The 19513-nt window shown below is 43.4% G+C and overlaps 1 protein-coding gene across 2 annotated transcripts in view; it reads left to right on the top strand.

The window, feature by feature from the left end:
• Window positions 1-1122: 1122 nt before the first annotated feature.
• The window catches only part of TET2 (tet methylcytosine dioxygenase 2), a 75456-nt gene continuing 57065 nt past the window's right edge, over window positions 1123-19513 (top strand). For both annotated transcript variants that reach the window (XM_081209338.1, XM_081209337.1), the window contains exon 1: window positions 1123-1388. The gene's annotated coding sequence lies outside the window, so the exon portion shown is untranslated. The remainder of the gene's footprint in view (window positions 1389-19513) is intronic.

Here is a 19513-nt window from a genome sequence, read left to right as displayed (position 1 = left end):
GTTTAGGAAGATATTGTTCTATATCCATCCTTTTTATTTGTGACCACACATTGACGACATTACAAAAATGATCCAATGGTTTGGATTAACTTTTCTCTCTTTCCTCCTTTTTCCTTTTTCGTGCAACAAAAGGCAGTCTGTTCTCGTTTTACAACTTCTTAAAAACAAAACGCAGGGTGGTTTTTCAATGAATATGCTGCAACATGCAGTCCAGTTAAACATGCCCGGACCCATTGATCCCACAGGACTGGGCTGATCCCCTCATGACTCTCTCTGAGCCAACGGATTCTTCTGTCTGCAGCAAAACACAAACCACCAAAGAGTTCCGACCTTGATCGGTGCCATCCACGTGCTGCTCCCCGTGCGCTCACATGCCCGGCGTAAACAGGAGGTGGGACTGGAGGAGAAGGAGGAGGAGGAGGCGGCGGCGAGAGAAACCCCGCGGACTTTGGAGAACTTGGGCTCAGCAGCCCTTTAAAAAGCACCGCCGAGCCCGCGCTTCCAGCCAATGGCGCCCGAGCGAGCGCTGAATATGCAAATCGCGGGGCGGGGCCTGCGCCCGAGCCGAAGTTCGCCTTGCCAAGCAAGCGAGCCATTGTCGGAGAAGCAGCCTCTTGCTGCTTAAAGGGCCCGGGAGTGGGATGCGCGCGTGCGCGCGAGCACGCGCTCGCCCTCCCTCCCTCCCTAACCAGGAAACAACATCTGTTAAGAATGACAGCTCCTTGTTTTGAGTCCTTTGTCTGCAACTGTGGCACATTATCGGGGCTGCAGTGCAGCAGCAAGGAAAAGGGCGGATGGGGGGGGGGCTGGGAAAACACACAAACACAGACAAAAAACACGCAGCTGCTTTCTGGCATTTCCTGCCCTTCTGGTTTTAGAGCCGAAAAGGTGATAAAAAATAATAATAAAATCCACCAAACACCCCCACCCCCAAGCGCGTTACAACGCCACTCTTTCCTATCCGGCTCCCCTGTTAGAACAACCCAATACAGATATCCCAATAAAAAGTCTCCCACGCCTTTGTGTGGGAAAACCCCCAAAGGGGGAGAGGCTGGCGTCTCTGCCAGTAGCCAGTAGCCCGAGCCCGCTCGCCTGCCCGCCCGCCCTGGCGCTCTTGGGAAGACGGCGAAGCAGCAGCAGCAGCAGCCTCCCCCTCTCCCGCCCTCGTTCGGATGGCAGTCACGTCCGCCGCTGGGAGCGACGCTGGGGCTCCGCCGAGCGAGGAGGGAGCAGACGTCAAAACGGCCTTATGAATATTGATGCGGAGGCTAGGCTGCTTTCGTAAAGGAGCAGAAGGAAGCAAGATGGCTGCCCTTTAGGATTGGTTAGCAGGGAGAGCAGATTGCTTCGGCTGGATTCGGCGAGGCGGAGGGGACTGCTGGAAAGAGGTCAGAGGCGCGCTTCTCTCTCTCTCCTTCTTCCCTCTCTCTCTCTCTGTCTCTCTTTCCCTTTCTCCCCGTTCCGAAACGCTCTCCTTTTCTGACCTCCTTTAGTAGCCCGTGGGGCTCCTTGGTGTGACTTTTAGGGAAAGAAACACACACACACACAACTCTCCGCGGGTCCAAATGGAAAAGAAATTTACAGCAGCTTCACCAACATGGCTGACAAATAGAAAAATTCGAAGCTATTTTGGGGGTTCCTTTCCCCTTCTATTTTCCCCTGTACGTGTCTAGCTTTCGCCTTGTGAACTTTGCTGTTTTAGCTACTTGGGTTTGGGGTGGGTGAGTCCCCCCCCCCACCTTTGTGTTTGTTGGACAGAGAAGTCGATCTGCTTTAAGTTTTGCTTTTTTCTGTCTTATAAAATTGCCCTTCTTTTTCCTCCTCTTCGTTTCCACGCTACACCCCCACCCCCCAGTTGCAGCCGCCCTTTAAACGTGTGTTCTCGCTTACACACGTGCTGAGTTCTTAATCGCGTCCGGGTTTTATTCTGGAAAGAGACTCTCAAGTGGCCTTGGGGAAAGCAAGTTTGCGGAGGGTCGCTTTACAAAAAATAATAATCGATGGTTGGGTTATGTGACCAAAACTTTAAGAGTATATGCCCTTATTTAAAAAAAAAAAAGCAATAAAGTGGAAGAGGGTTTGTGATCTCTGGGCAAAAGCAAACTCTTTCTTGAGAGGTGCCTAGCGTTAGAGGGCAGGGACGTTCTGCCTGGACGCAGCGGGTTAGAGAGGCGTGCGTGCGTGCGAGATTTTTAATGTGTGAAAGTGTGTTTTTTTCCCCGGCTTTGTGCTTTTCATGAATCAGCTCTCATTTGGTTTACCGGTGAGTGACAAGCAGACACAAAGGCAGGCGCAGTCCAAGAGAGAGGGCGGGAGGGGGGAAGAGAGAGGGGCGGCTGTGGACTTTTCAGGACGGCAAGGTCAGGGGCGCAGAAGGAAAGTGAAGCCCCCCATCCTGGGGAAGGGAGAACTGGAGAGGACATTTGCTCCCCGGCTTCTTTTCTCTACCTTTGCAATTCTCTGTGCTATCTTGGCTTCGTAATTGCTGGATCCCGTGATGAGAGCCAGTTACTCAATGTGGGTGGTGGGCGGGGGGTGGGAGGACGACGAGGGAAGCTTCCTTATGCCCTTTTAAAATAATTGCCATTTAACGAGATCAAGGCTACTAAACCATAATCTACCAGGAATGGGCCAGTCAAATGCAAAACGTGCCTTCTTGTATTTATTATTTAGGATTAAACCTAATTCCAATCACTCCCATAGGTCATATGTTAGATCTGTAATGGGAGCTTTAATCGAATTGGAAGTGTTTCTTTTTTGCCACTTAGCAGGCTTTCTGCAACAGTACTTGGGTGTACGTTATATAAAATTTGCCTTTGTAAACTGATTGTGGTGGGGATGGAAGGAGCTGATGTGATCTTAGCAGCTTTCCACTGAAACGTTCACTCTGATGATCTCATTTTGAGATATGTTTTTCCCCTCCATGGTGAGTATGCAAATACAAAACCTGATACCATGAGATGGTAAGCAATGGTAGAATAGGACTCGTCTGGCTGTTATAGATTTACAAATGCATTTTAAAACAATGAAGGAAAAGATGCCTTCCCTCTGTAGAAGAAGGTCAGTGGGTGGTTGTTTGCTAGCTAATAAGGCCATTGTATTTGCATTTTAATGGCAGGCTGACACTCCAGGAAGAGGGGTGGAAAGGAGGAATAGCAATAGCCTTACAGTCATTTGTGGAATTGCATGTGTATTCCGTGATGGCACTTTCAGTTGAGAACTAAAGCCAATAGAACAGAGCTTATTTGTAAAACAAATTCAGCAGATTGGTGTTAATGGTCAAGCATAATGAGCAGGCTTCAGTTATTGGGGTGGGGGGTTGATCAGAAGGCAGAAACAACCCCATACCCATTGCATGCTTTGGTCTTAAACAAAAACTAAAAAACACCAAACCTCCCCAACACAAACCTGTTGAAACTCCCTTGTGAGTTCTTGCTACTCTTATCTCTGTTAACAAATTCACTCAATTAGCTTGTGTCCAAGCTGCAGCCTGCTTTGAGAAGTAAAAGGGATGTTAGCAACAACTCCCACATTACTCCTCAAAGGTTAATGTGCTTTGTTGACTTTTTCTGGTTACATCAGCGGAGGGTTGATTTTTTTCGTATAAGCTTAAGAAGTTCATATTTCCTCACATTGTTCTATTATTTTTCAGTAATAATAAAAATAGCAGTATGCATTGTTCTCATGCACTGCTTGATATGTTCCCAGATAATAATTGTTGTTTTATTTAAGTTAGTGACACACGTATGAAGTACAGTGGAAAATAGCTGTTTTCTTTAAACAAAACAGTATCCACCTACTAGACCTCTCTCTCTGCAATGGGAAAACTTTCTTCCATAATCATGAACTGAGCCGTTGGTGTTTTGTCAAGAATATTCAATATTCTGAAAAGCTTAAACAAAAAAAATTAAATCCTCAAGTACTGCTGATGGGATTAACCTTTGAAAGCAGCTTCTGCACACAGATTCTCTTTCTCAGCTGGGAACTCCACAGACAGATTGGTTGGGGATCCAGTACAGCTTCCATTCACAATATGGAAGTGGGCTCATCCTTCTCTTTGCATGTCAGTGAAATTGGTCTCTATCCCAAATAACAGTCTTGGGCTGCATGCATATTGGTGCACACAAATGTATCTTGGCTTAGGAGCACTGAGCATCAGTATGACACTGGTTTCTAGGATAGCAGGTAACAAGTCAGCACAGTTCATAAAGTTCATTTGCCACATCACATAAATATGGTAAAGGATGCAGGTGGCACTGTTGTCTAAACCACTGAGCCTCTTGGGCCTGCTGATCAGAAGGTCGGCGGTTCGAATCTCTGCGATGGAGTGAGCTCCCATTGCTCTGTCCCAGCTCCTGCCAACCTAGCAGTTCAAAAGCACACCAGTGCAAGTAGATAAATAGGTACGGCTGTGGCAGGAGGGTAAACAGTGTTTCCATGCACTCTGGTTTCCGTCATGGTGTTCCATTGTGCCAGAAGCAGTTTAGCCATGTTGGCCACACAACCTGGAAAGCTGTCTGTGGACAAACGCTGGCTCCTTCAGCCTAAAAGCGAGATGAGCGCTGCAACCCCATAGTTGCCTTTGACTGGACTTAACCATCTAGGGGTCTTTTACATTTACCATAAATATATTACCAATGTTCTGTGACAGATTCTGTAGCATCTTGTACTTAGTAAGGGTAAGGGCATCTAGATCCTGCCTCAGAAGTACTTAAATCTTTACTTGTGTAACTTGTAGGATAAAACCTTTAGCTTAGCAAAATGTATACATAATATATACTGTAGAGTTAATGACTTTTTCTCTTTAAAAGTTCCATTGTTGAACATCCTAGTGGATGTGATAAGAGTTCTAGGTTACTGCATATCATCAGAATAAACAGTGAACAACTTTATCAGAATGTTGCCCTTCTAGAGATAAAGCATGTTACTGTTATTACTTCTGGGACCTTTCACTTATTGTATTGTTCTGCATATACAAACCTCATTTTTGTAATGAGGTTCCTAATCTTAGACTTTGTTATGCCAAAAGTGTTGTGCCCTGATAAATTGTTATGGTTGTTCAATTGTTACTCAATTTTGAATGGCAAAAGGGCAATGTGAAGTGACTGTGGTTGCAATCCTAATCTCAGTGGGGCTTGCTTCTAAGCAAACATGTTTAGAGTCATGGTGATTGTCTTGAGTTTCAAAATAGTGTGTAGCACTGAAATTGCCATTCGAAATCAGTACATTATTCCTGCAGGACCAACTAAAACTGGTTGCCCTTCTCAAAAGCATTTCTGTCCTCAAGGTTTCATAAATGTACATGTGACAAACTGCACTATTTTGTTGCAGCTTGCCTAAGTGCTTGTTCTGCAGGGATTGCTGTTTTACTTAGGGTGCTATTTGATTGGCACAGTGCAGTTATAACCTTATGGGCTGGACCAACCCATAAATTAGCTGTGCTTTATTTCTATTAAACTTGCTGAGGTTTAACTATGGCTAACTTTTCACACTGTGGAACTCATGTTCAGCTAAAAGACTGTGCTCCTAAACACAATTACCCTGAGAATAAGTCTCATTGAACTAATTAAAGGTTACTCCTGAATAGACACATGTAGGACTTCACTGCTAGTCTGGATCAAACCCACTGACTACTTAAAAAAACAAGACAACTTTCCCCAATGTCCATGGGATGTTCACTGTCCATGCCAACTCTAGAGTATTCACATTGCTAATGAAAGATTGAGAAATAATTTCTTTCTTGATAATAAATGCACAAAGGGGAAATGGAATCCTTAAAGTGATGGGGAGTACATTCACTTTTTAATTCCCTGCAAGGATAAGCTAACTATTGGCAAAATCTTCTGTTCAGGGCAATATTGCTGATTTTGAAGAGAGCAAAGAGATCTTTTTCATGTTCCATTGGACAAATGTAAATAAGTTTTTTTGTTCTACAATTCTGTGATTCTATGATTTACCAGAGCCTCAATTTTTTTGGATTGGAATGTGTGTATGCTGCTGTCAGTGGATCTGTGGGCTAGTCGATTGTTTAAGGGCAGGTAAACATATATGAGACTCAAACAGATATTTCCCACACTCCCCAACAGCTAGATAAAGAAAAACTGTGTCTTTGCTGAGCAACTTCTGAGAAGCAGTTGCTAAAAATTCCTCTCTGTGTGAGATGCTAAACTTGGTTGCTAAACTTAGTTTTCCCCATTATAGTCGAGGATCGTGATAAGATGCAGGCATGATTCTCCTGAGCCATAAATGAGACTCTAGGTCAAAACTGTCACCTTGACTTGGGCCTGGAATCAATAGGAACCTCATGCAGATGATGCAGCATGGATGTAATATACTGCTAGTGACTTCCCACCATGTAGATGTGGGCTGTATGCATGTTGTATTCACTGAACAGTCGTACCTTGGATCTTAGACATCTTGGCTCCTGAAAAAATCAGCTCCTGAACGATCAAACCCCGGAAGTGAGTCTTCTGGTTTTCAAACGTTCTTTCAGAAGCCGAATGTCTGACGGGGCTTCTGATTGGCTTCAGGAGCTTCCTGCAGCCAATCGGAAGCCGCACTTTGGTTTCTGAACGTTTCAGAAGTTGAACAGGCTCCCAGAACGGATTCTGTTCGACTTCCAAGGTACGACTGTACGTCCTAAGGGATTGTCAATGGCATTATAGTAATGAACACTTTGATTACAAAGTTGTTTGGTTACATGCGAGAAGCAGAGTGGCTACTCTGTTTCAATCTTCTTGAAAGAGATTATTATGGCCATGTCACCAAGTAGAAGAAGAAGAGGAGTTTGGATTTGATATCCTTCTTTATCACTACCCTAAGACGTCTCAAAGCGGCTAACAATCTCCTTTCCCTTCCTCCCCCACAACAAACACTCTGTGAGGTGAGTGGGGCTGCGAGACTTCAGAAAAGTGTGACATGGTCACCCAGCAGCTGCATGTGGGGGAGCGGGGACGCAAACCTGGTTCACCAGATTACGAGTCCACCACTCTTAACCACTACACCACACTAGAGCCATTGCAACTTACTGTAAACTTCTAGGAACTGGAAATCTGTAAGGCCTGGTTGGTTCATAGCTGCTCTGGGATGAAGATTCTCCATGTTTATTTCACTTATACCCGGTTGTTTTCTCCAGGGCACTTTTGAGCTTGGATATGTAACTTGAAAGCTTCTCCATGGAATTCAAGCACCCAGAGGTGTTTTTGAAAGCCTCTGTGTGTGGCAAGGTGGGCCCTGGTGTTAGATTAATTCATGGAAGGTAAATGTGTCATTAGCTATTGCACATAACAACTAAATATGCATATTGTGCCATGCCCAGTGGTAAAATATCGCTGACTACTAGATATTATAAGGAACGGCTAATGGCTGTTCCCAGAACACCATGCTTGTGAACTTCCCCAGGGCATCTGCTTGAGAGCTCTAGGAGTCAGAAGTGGATTAGATTAGATAGACATTTAATCCAATACAGAAAGTTAGCACTTACTGTATGTCTTTATGGGCAGAGGCAGTCTAGATTTACTGTGTCTGTCACCACCCAGAAGAATTCTATGTGATGGCATTTTGGAGTTTCCAAAGCATTCTTCACAACTGCCATTGCTGCAGCATAGCCTTTGAACAATGACCAGTGCAACAACTGGGTCAGTATTGGTAGAAGATCAATGCTAGCTCCATCTGTGCTGTTTTTCTCCTTTGTTTTCTTTCTCACTCTTTCCCCCCTTTGTCCACTTTTGAGCCCTTGCTAAGTTTCAAAAAGAATTGGTGGTTCTTTTGAACAATGCTGGAAAACACAATCTCAAATTATTTTGCCAAACAAGATAAACTATTGATTTGTCTTCTTTTCTCTGGCTGCTGTGAAGGCATTTTGCCAATTCTTAATGTTATGACATCATCTAGAAAGGCTATTTGTTTGATCTGGTTCTGAAACGCAGTGGGATGCATTATGAATCATAAAAAACTGACTGCAGTGTGAATCAGAGATGGATAGAAGCTAAAGAGAGATTTGAACATACCTATTATAGCTCTGTTGTAATTTTAATCTGAACTGCAGGTAACAACAAATCCACTTCAGTTGACCTCTGGAAACTTAGAAGTCTTTTAAATTTATTTGAACAATCACTAACTGAAGATGCTACTGAAATACAATGCATCTCGCAGATACAGGTGTAGTTGTGAAGATTCTAATAATCAGTGTAAGATTTAAGAAGCCTAAACTGTAAGGGCTGGTGACTGATTTAACCCATGTCTAGTTTACTGATGAAGATATTGTTCTATGAATTAGGAACACCCCCCCCCTTTAGCCGTGTTACTGTCCTAAATCAGGGTTTCCCAAACTTGGGTCTCCAGCTGTTTTTGGACTACAGCTCCGATCATCCCTAGCTAGCAGGATCAGTGGTCAGGAATATGGGAATTGTAGTTCAAAAACAGCTGGAGATTCATATTTGGGAAACCCCGCCCTAAAGTCATGGATTGGCTTCTGACAAGCTACTCCCTTGGCCTCAACCCCAGCCCAAATGCATAGGATAGCTGCCTTAACCAAGTCAGACCACTGGTCCATCTAGGTTAGCATTCAACACTGGCTGGTGGTGGCTCTCCAGAGTTTAAGGCAATATTTCCCAGCCCTGCCCAGAATTCCTAGGGACTGAACGTGGGATTTCTGCCTGCAAAGCATGTACTATACCACTGATGTAAGTCTTTCTTCCTACTCCCCTGTCTTCTGGATTCTCGTAAGGATTACAACAGTATAGAGTGCAAGAAGAGCTTTGATCTGAACACTCTCGGTTTCAAACAGGAGTCTTTCCCAGCCCTACCTGAAGATGGTAGAGATTGAATCATGGAGCTTCAGCAAGCAAAGCATGTTTCCCGTGTCCCCTGTCCTATGGTTTACCATGGCGTGTGAATGCAGCCAATATTGTAGATATATTCTAGAACAGTTGAGAACGGTTCTCGTTCTTAATTGTTGGCATTTGAAATTGTTTTCCTCTGCACAAGGAAAATGGGACTTGAAGCAGATCTGCAAGGAAATCCAGTTTTGCTGAAACTCCAGATAATATGCAACACTGGAGGTTGTGGCTGCAATCCTACGCAATAGCCCCGTATACATAAACAGCCACACTGTATACATCATGTAAATGTGGAAGGCAAAGCTCCACACATTTTGCAGAGCTCCACCACCTGCCATTGCCAGGCATGAAAAATACTTACATGAGCGGGAGACTTTGAATTATAGCTTGTAGTTCTTCTGTCAAGAAGGGTGTATCACCTGCCATTCTTGCCCCCAAGCAAACGAAACAGATTTGCTTGGAGTTCCCCTATGGCCGTAATGGTGATAATGTCTGGACAGCTATGACTGCTTATTCACAGAAGGAAGTGTGGAATAGAGGACATGCAGTGTGGAGATGTATGGACATGGACTCTTAGGTCTAGTTCACATGTTCAGGAGTGGTCTGACTGGCATGTGTGAATCAACCACTGATGTGTATATATATAACAGGTACATACGTGTTTCTAAATGGAGTCTGTTCATACTTTCATTGGCATCCCATAACCAAGTGATGTCCTTGACTATATGAACCTGCCCTTAGAAATGTTTCGATGTATTGTTTTAATTTCTCTTTCAAATTGTACCCCACTCTTCAATGTGTAATGATTCCAGTGTATGTAACATACACTGCAGATCAGGATCATAAAACCACTACAATTGAAAATTTCCTGAAATGCTATATAAAATTCCCCATGCAGTTCTAATCCTACAGCAGGCAAGACCCTATTAGTGTCTGGCCTCACTACATTAATGTGATCCAAATGAGATAGGCTGATTCTTAATGCATCAGAGGCCAGCCATTATCACAGAGGGGGGTATTCCGTGAAACTGGTGCCACCATTGAGAAGGCACTATTCCACATCACAGTGAATTTCAGCCAGTAATGGGATGCCAAGAAGGGGTTCTCCCACAGATCTTGAAGCAGAGCTTTTAAGAGGTTTAAAGCACGAAAGCAGGAGTTGGGTCAACAGCTTTTCACCTTTTTTAAAAAAAGTGATTTTTTGAAATGGTTAATTAATTCATATTATTGAAATTATCTCTGTAATGTAGAAGGGTGAGGAAGAGTACTGGCCTGGAGAGGGCTTATTACTTAACTGGATATACTGATACCCATGCATTTATTATTGTGATAGTGTACACTTGCACATTTTCTGTTCTCTGCTCTAGCATAAGAAACTCTGTGTAGAGCTTGATATTTGTTCATCTGAAAGAACTGTGCCATTAGTCTATTAAAAGTGAGGTGATTGCTTTGTTGACTTGCTAGGTGAGGAACCTACAACAAATATACCATATTTTTTGCACCATAACACTCACTTTTTTCCTCCTAAAAAGTAAGGGGAAATGTCTGTGCGTGTTATGGAGGGAATGCCTACGGGTGACATGCCTACGGATTTTCCTCCTCTAAAAACTATGTGCGTGTTATGGTCGGGTGCGTGTTATAGAGCGAAAAATACGGTACATCTCTTGGCTGGAATTGCCCCAAATGACAGTTTAGTTCAGGTCTTGCACAATGTATTACAGAGAATAAGTTACCAAGCAGGCAGCAGGATATGGGAGAAAGGCATTTTGGCTGAATCTGCAGATAATTAATTCTCTTGTCTAAAATTCTGGAATGATTCCTTTACCCTGCACATATAGCCAGCTAGTCGTTTAGTCTTGAGTTTCTGATTGAGGCTTTTGCTAGAGTCTTGTGCAGAAAGTGTGCTTTGTAAAATGAGCCTAAATGCACTTTTTTGGGGGGGGGGTTGATCACACTGAGAGAATAGTTAATGGTCTATACAACTGGGGAGGGGGGGATCCGTGGCTTTCCAGATGTTGTTAGACTGCAATACCCAACAGCCATAGCTAACATGGCCAGTGGTAAGGGATTATGCGTTTCAACAACATCTGGAGGAATATAGATTACTCACTCCTGTTACATCACTTCCTTTTCACTAAGCTAGTATATAGAATGGGAAGTGGTGAATAGAGTAAATGGAGATGCTGAGATAAAAAGAGAGAGTTGTAATCCAATAAAGTAATAGTTGTGCTAGAGAAGATTGGATAGCAATGCTAGATTGTGCATATTTCTGCTCCTATAATTAATCCCTCATTTGTTTATTTATTTATGGCAACTCTGTGCCATCACAGAACCAGAGTTCTTTGGGTGGCTTACAATGCTTTATTGTTCCACAAAATCTTTGTGTTTGAAGGGACCCACTGGAAAGTTAGCTGTGGAGGCTGATGTCTCAAGATGAAAGGCAATGTGGGCTCAAGTGTAGTACTAACAGGGAATAATTATTGTTTGGGTTATATTTTTACCCTGTTGTTGGCACATGGGAGCTAGGGCCTGCTCCAAAGTGCTGAACTTGAAATAGAAGGAAACAGCTCTAGTTTTTGAGCACCTCTCATTATCCACTTCCCCACTGTTGACGGGTGGAAGCCTGGGTGAAATAGGAAGTGGGTAACAGGAGAGAGACCTGGTACCATGCTGGCTTGGAGCTACCATTGCTGGCATTGCACAAAGGCTGCTGGTCCCCATGAGCTAAACTTGTCTGTACATTTGGACTAACTGGCATTGACAAAGTATTTGTCTAGCTTATGGATATATGATGTGCTGGCTTGCCTTGCACCAGAATGCTACTATCATGGTAAAAAACTTAGCATGTGGAAGTACCATAGCTGGTCCACTGAGGTGTAAAGGGGTTTCCCTGAAAAAGGAAATGTCCACAACTCAGCTTGAAAAATGTGTTGTGCTTATCTCTATCTCTATCTTTCTCTATCATCTATCTATCTATAGTTCTACTGCAGATTTCTAATAAGTTTAACACTCAGTGCTTACTGAAATAAGTTGTTTTAGAGGCAGAAACTGAAAGCCCAATAACTTTATACAGGAAAATAAATATTACCTGGTGACTTCCTACCCATACATTAAATCCAAATCTGTGATGCCAGGTAAACTGGCCTTAGTTCTTGAAATTAGATTTCCCTTTTAGTTCTTGCACTACAGCTTTAATTTTCATTTGTGTCTGTTATAGTTCAGTGAATAATCCCAAATATTTAACTTATTTCAGTGGGAAGGCTGCCTCAGGCCATGGCTTTTTAATGGCAGATGAATGAATGCAAGACTTGAAGCCAAAAGAATACCAAACAGATTGGGGGGGGGGGCCCTCAGTCCAACCTGTCTTTTTCTTGAAGTGCATGCTTCTGTCAAAAATAATTGTACTATGAAGTAATAACCACAATTAAAAGTAGCAGTTAGGGGATAGGGTTGTGGCCTGCCACTTCAATAAACAAGGGGCTCTGGTTTCTTTTATTAAACCTGTATGCTCTTTGACTTGTATACATCACCTACCACATGCAATGACGCCATTAATTAGTTCAGACTTAGCATCTGTAGGTTGCTTACCAGTTCAAAGATAGGACGAGTTCAAAGACAGAATGACTTCTTGCATTGTTCAAACCATGTTGACAAGTATTGCCCTGTTGGACTGAAGTTACTTTCAAGTTTGTAGTTTGAGATTGCAATCTTCCAGGTGTCTGGGTATAGTGGATAGAGAAACAAAATATATTCAAGCAGAGCTTCATACTCACTGTGCCCAAATGCTGCAACCATCAAGTCTATATATGTGGAAGTAAATACTCATGAACCCACAAGGGACTTCATTGGAAATTAATGCAGAAAGGACCAGGTATCCTATTGGAAACCACTGAACAGTGTCTTTTGTGTGAAAGCTGAAACTTTGAAAATAAATTTCAGTATCTTCATTACAGCAATCAGTATATCAGTTCTTTATTTTCATGAGGATACTTGTTTTAAATTTATTGCTAACGTTCCTTTGCCTGTACTTGAGTTACAGAAAGTTACATCGTAGCTTGTTCACTCCTCATACAGTTCCTTCTGATTTCTTTCCTCGATAGTTGGCACACGTTTTTGTCTTGCTTTGGAGAAAGCAGCTAACTGTTCTAGGAAATGTCTGCCACTGTGATGGGGTGCACACTTTTTTGCAACATTTTGCTCTCCAGGAAGGCCCCGAGATGCATGGCTCCAACTTGCTTTCCCTTTAATGCTGCTCTTTCCATTCAGAGTTTCTTCCGATCCAGCCTCAGTCAGCACCACGTGGACTTTGCGCACATGTCTGACTGTTTACAAACACCCTCCCAGAATTCCCAAGAACTGTTGCGTAACAGTCTGGCGGGTGCAACGGTTCACGAGTCGGCAGCGTTCACCCGCAATGGTCTACTTTCCCCTCCATTTTTACTATCGCCCACAGCCATCATAACCTTGTTATAGGCTGGTTGGAGTATTCCACAATACTCAGGGTTCTTTTCCCTCCCTGCTTCCCCCCCCCCTTAATAATCTCCTTTTGTTTTGGCGACATTCAGCTCTGTAGCTTACAGCAAGGTCATCTGCGGTGAGCCAAAAATAGAGGCTTCACCGCTTGACAAAGAACTGGAACCGGCCAGTGCAAACCTTGTGTGCCATGGGGAGTAGACGTAGTTTCTGCTTTCCGAAAGGACTAATAGTCTGCAGACAACTGCAAACATACGAAAGTAATGCTGGGTGCGTCCTTGCTACTTGGATCTATGGGGGGAAATGCTAAACACTCCAATCAGCAGTCTTTAACCCAGGCTGCAGTCATGCACACACACACAGTAGGGCTGCATAAATCTCACAGAAGAGCATGCTGTAGCAGATTAGCTGTCCAGAATTCTAGTCTAAACATTTTAACTCTTCCAACCAAAAAAGCAGGCAAACGTTTTGCTACTGCAGTGATTTTCTTGTTACGGTTGAAAGTAAGCATGGGGTTTTAAAGTGCTTTACAGGTTTGAGGGGTGGTAAGGTGGGATGCGGGTGGTGTTGTGGTCTAAACCAGTGTTCCCCAACCTTGGGCCTCCAGCTGTTTTTGGACTACAACTCCCATCATCCCTCGCTAGCAAGACCAGTGGTCAAGGATGATGGGAATTGTAGTCCAAAAACAGCTGGAGGCCCAAGGTTGGGGAACACTGGTCTAAACCACTGAGTTTGCCGATAAGAAGGTCGGCGGTTCGAATCCCCGCAACAGGGTGAGCTCCCGTTGCTCAGTCCCAGCTCCTGCCAACCTAGCAGTTCAAAAGCACACCAGTGCAAGTAGATAAATAGGTACCGCTCCGGCGGGAAGGTAAATGGCGTTTCCATGCACTGCTCTGGTTTCGCCAGAAGTGACTTAGTCATGCTAGCCACATGACCTGGAAAAACTGTCTGCAGACAAACGTCAGCTCCCTCAGCCAGTAAAGCGAGATGAGCGCTGCAACCCCATTTGCAACTGGACTTAACTGTCAGGGGTCCTTTACCTTTTTTTTTTAAGGTGAGCAGGCTGCTACACATTCATTGTTGTTTGAGTAGGGTATGCTGTCACAGATTCAAACAGTGTGTCACATATGGTGGCACCAACTTTCAAACACCCATTTCATGCACCCATCTCAGAACATATTCATTTTAGCCAGCCACTAGCAAATGCTTTTCACAAGTGCAAAGACTATCATGCAGCTATCCTAAGCATGCTTACTCAGAAGAAAGATGTGGTGGCTGCAGTTCTCTTTAATTTCTTGGAGGTCTGTGGGAATGTTCACATGAAGCAATACCCAGTACTGTTTGGGAAGGTGATTCTCCTTTTCTCCGATAACTGCTTGGATCTCATGAGTGATCCATATTTCTCAAGGATGGAAGCAACTTTGAATGCTGGAGACATAGGCTCACTCATAGGATCCAAGCAATTCTTGGATAAATGCTTGCAGTAGAAAGAAATACTGTTACCAAAGGTGGTTTGTTGTTGTTGGATTGTTGTTGTTGTTTGCCATCCTCCTCTTGGCACCCCCTGCTTTCACTTTCCTAGAGTCTCCAAGAATTTCTGGGCAAATGAGAGTTATAATTTTGAAGTGAGTGGGGTTTTTAAAAACCTGCTTCCTTCCGCTGGTTTTGATGCATCTATGTGTGGGGGGTTGTTTTTGTCTGGTTGGCTGGTTGGTTGTAATTCACTTTGGATTGCCTTGTACAAGATAAAGCAACTAACAAATTAATTAATTAATTAATTAATTAATTAGAACACCCTTATTCAATGGGTTTTGCTTCCAGGTAAGTGTACGCTGAGGTTGTGTCACATTATGGTTAAACCCCACACTTCTTATATCTCTTCTATTGAAACTTACTTTCTTGATTGTTGAGAGTTCTAGAACTCTTTTCTTTTCGATTTTCCAAATGACATGTTACCTTACTGCAGCAGAAAAAAAAATATTGTTGTCTTTTCTAAGGTTCTCCCTTTGTTTTAGTTTGGGGCGGGCCTCGCCTATTTTCCTTCTTATTCCTGGCTTAAACGGTCTGAAGAAATGCAAACTCAGCAGGGCTTAGCAACGTTTTAACTCCATCCTTTTCTCTCCTCTTGCAGTAAAGGTCAAAAGCAAATGGGATTCGCAGCTGCATTTAAAATAGCTTGGCAGAGGCAAATCTATTCACTCCCCCCCCCCCCTTTTTCCATTTGCCTGGATACATTAGCAGAACATTTAATGTACATGATTATGAATAACATTTTCGGTGAACCCCCTTCAGCTGTTTTTCAAAAGAAAAGCTTCTTTTAAAAAGAGGGGAAGTGATAGAGCTTTGTTTGTGTTTTCCATACAACTGTAATGAGTGGAAATAGTTAAATGTCTCCTCCTTTAAACACTGAAAGCCTGGTTCTGTGCTTCTGCATTTATACTGTTAAATGGCTGTGTATCCTTGTGGTGCTCATATCATTTCTTTGCCTATTGTATATATCAAATCAACCAATGCTGGAAGTAGAAAGCACAGCTCTTGGTCCCTGAATTGACGAGACCTTGCCTTGATGTTCTCTTTGGGAGAAAAATGCCTGGCAGCATGAATTGATTGACATTTGTGGGCCATTTGTGGGCACCGGTGATGAAACTTGCTAGGGCAAAATAGACTGGAACACGCTGGTCTTCGCCTTGCAGCGCAGCTCGGATGTACAAACATTGTAGTGTCAGGGTTTACCTCGAAAGCAGGCGTTCCAGGTCATTCTGATGTCTCGCAACGTGGCTTCGCGCACATGGCTGTAGTGTTTACAAACACGATCCCAGAATTCCTGAGGGCAGTTATGTAACAGCTAGCAAGTGCTGTATCAGGCTCACTAAAATGACCTGGATCACGGATGTTGGCGTAGACTCAACAGAGCAGTTGAGCGGGAGGTGGGGAAACAGACATGCTAGGAAAATGCACGTTGGGTATGTGAGCACGTAACTTTACTCAGGCAGCCGCTAACTAGCCTGAATAAGCGTTTCAGGCAATTCAGAATAAATTTGATGGCGCTTTCTTCATCGTCGTAAGCTTTCATTTCTTCGAGTGTGTAGTGACTTGGAACATTTTATAAAAGTACAAAAGGCGCTCGTGTTTTGACATATTCTTCTGAAAGGACTTGTCTCAGATTCTTTATTAGAATCTGTTTGCCACTTTTACAATTCCATTTTGGAAAGAATGGGTATTGGTGGAAAATAAAAAAAAAGACATTCATTCCACAGTTCCACATACGGATTTCATATGCAGAAGACTTTGTATGCATGGAGCCGTGTAATTATCTTCGTGCAATATCAGTTGTGGATATCAGGGTTTTGCACACTTCCATTTTTAATTATGAAGACTGTGGGATCTGCTCAGGCTAATCAACCACTCAGTATGCCATACATTAAGTTTGTAAATGTGCCATGAATATCTTAGAAAAGGAAGTGGTGTGCGTAGGGGGAGGGGGACAAACCCTACCACCCCACTTAAAGGGATGAGTAAAAAAAAAAGGACGCAGACTTAGCCAGTTACCCTCCCAATTAAGGACCAAAAGCCTGGGTAAATAGAAGTGGTTTTGCTGGGCCTAAAAACAAACAGTGGGGGCATCAGGGCTGCTGCCTGTAAGATAATGATGAAACTGTTGGCCAAAATGGGTCCTTAATTAGACAAACAGTAGTTATTGAGCTTTCTCAGTGCATGTAGGATGACAATGAAGAGTGTGTGCTGAGCTATTCATGAGACCACATTTTGTTTGGATTCCCACCCTGAAGTGAGTGCAGAATTTTACTTTGCAGCTCTGTTAAGAATGTGATGCATATAGAATCCTTAAATTGATGGTGCCCATGATCGAACTTCTCATGTCCCTTGATGAATGAATGGATTTTCTTGCTTTGTTATCTGCTACATTTGTACCCCACTTTTTTTCTCTAGGGAGCTCAAGGTGGCCTACATAATTCTCCCCCTCCTCATTTCATCAATGATGATCACTCACTGAGCACAAGGGAGGCTGGGAGGCTTCCCATTGGGTGATTACATGAATCACCAGAAGGTTGCATGTCCAGTGCAAGACATTCCCAGAAACACTCTTGAGAGTGGGCAATTATTAGCGTATTTTTCGCCCTATAGGATGCACCTTTTCCCCTCCAAAAATGAAGGGGAAATGTGTGTGCGTCCTATGGGGCGAATGCAGGCTTTCGCTGAAGCTTGGAGAGCGAGAGGCATCGGTGCGCACCGACCCCTCTCGTTCTCCAGGCTTCAGGAAGCTATCCGCAAGCCTTGGGAGCCTGGCGGGAGTGCCCGCCGGGCTCCCAAGGCTTGCGGGCAGCAGCCTACAGCCCGAAGCACGGGGCGCCCTCCAGAGGGCGCCCCGTGCTTTGCGCAGATGTCCGCAAGCCTGTTCTGGGGGCTGGGGTCGGGGGAAGCTTGGGCTTCCCCTGGCCCCAGCCCCGCGGCTGGGGGGGGGGAATAAATTTTTATTTATTTATTTCCCCCCCAAAAAACAAGGTGTGCCCTACGGGCCAGTGCACCCTATAGGGCAAAAAAATACGGTAATTATACCACATCTTGACAGTCTTTACTCTTAACAAGCCATAAAAGTAAGACTCTGGGATGTAAGCAAAACATGATTTTTTAAAAATTTGGGAACAACTGTGGCTCTGTTGCCAGAAATTGCTTCTCATTACCTATCTTTTCTTTTTTCCAGATTTGTTTTGTTCAGATTCTCTAGATTTATACAAGCTTTGGAACTGCCAGTCAAATCTGTGCTGCATCTTTTTAGTTCACCTCCTGAAACTGAGTTGGCTGCTAATGTGTTTCAGTTCTTGTTTCATAGATATCAGATAACCAGTGGCAGTTTAATTATTGCCACCCCATGGCATTTAGCTAATTTTAAATGCCGTACTCTGCTCACTACACTCCTTTTAAAAAGACACTGTGACTAAAACCACAGCCAAACCCTTATAAAAAATACGCTGTTTTTGAAGTTTTCTTAAGAAAGAGACTGGAGGAATTAAAACAAGCAACAAGCCATTGCACAGAATTGAAATTCCATGGCTGCAGTTCCCTGCCCACTTAACTGAGAGCAAGCTCCATTGAACTGAATGAATCTTACTTCTGAGGAGACACATACAGCTTTACATTTTGGCATTAACTGGCATACAGAATTCAGTTCTGTGAAACAATGGTATCCTTCTCAAAGTGTTTTTCATGTAGAGTGGTACCTCGGGTTAAGAACTTAATTCGCTCCGGAGGTCCGTTCTTAACCTGAAACTGTTCTTAACCTGAGGTACCACTTTAGCTAATGGGGCCTCCCACTGTCGCTGCACAATTTTTGTTCTCATCCTGAAGCAAAGTTCTTAACCTGAGGTACTACTTCCAGGTTAGCGGGGTCTATAACCTGAAGCGTCTGTAATCTAAAGTGTCTGTAACCCAAGGTACCTCTGTAATCCAGTCAAGTGTGTGAAGAAACTCCTGAAGTACTTCTCCCAGGGTATGAATCTCTCTTTTAAAAAAACAAAAACAAATACCCAAACCTTTAGTTTTAATCTTGACTCAAACAACCTGAAAACATCTTCATGTAATTGACAGATTTGAGTTCAAGACATATGAATGGACCCAATTACCATTCTACCCCCCACCCCACCTCCATCTTATGTTAGTTACTACAGTGCTGACTGCCATGGTCAGAGAACATGATTGCCTGAAGGGGCCCCATATTCTTTTCTTTTCTTTTCTTTTTCTTTATTTAAAATTATTTATTTATTAAATTTATATACTGCTTACTTGAGGGAGAAAAACTCCAAGCACTTTACAAAAGCCATATAAAAACAAACATTAAAAGCAAGTTACATGAAAACAACAACAACATGAAACCAGCAATTTTAAAGCAATTTAGCAGTGGGACAGTGGGTCTGGCCGTTAGCCAGAAGGTATGTGTTTTGAGCTGTGGGCAGGATTCCTGCATTTTAGGCGGTTGGATTTACAACAGGTGTCCCTTCCAACCCTACTATTGCATTATTCTGCCAAAAACATGTGTTAACATTGCATGTTAAAATTACATATAATACAGTGGTATCCAGAATCCCAACGGTTTCCACAAGTTTTTGGAATGGTAAGGCTGCAGTCCTAACCCCACTTAACTGGGTGTAAACCTAATTGAATTCAATAGGACCTACTCCTGAGTA

This window comes from Podarcis bocagei (assembly GCF_964188305.1).
Source record: "Podarcis bocagei genome assembly, chromosome: 9".
In the NCBI taxonomy this organism is placed as follows: Eukaryota; Metazoa; Chordata; class Lepidosauria; order Squamata; family Lacertidae; genus Podarcis; species Podarcis bocagei.
Note: the sequence above shows the minus strand (reverse complement) of the source record. Positions and strands in the feature narration are given on the sequence as shown.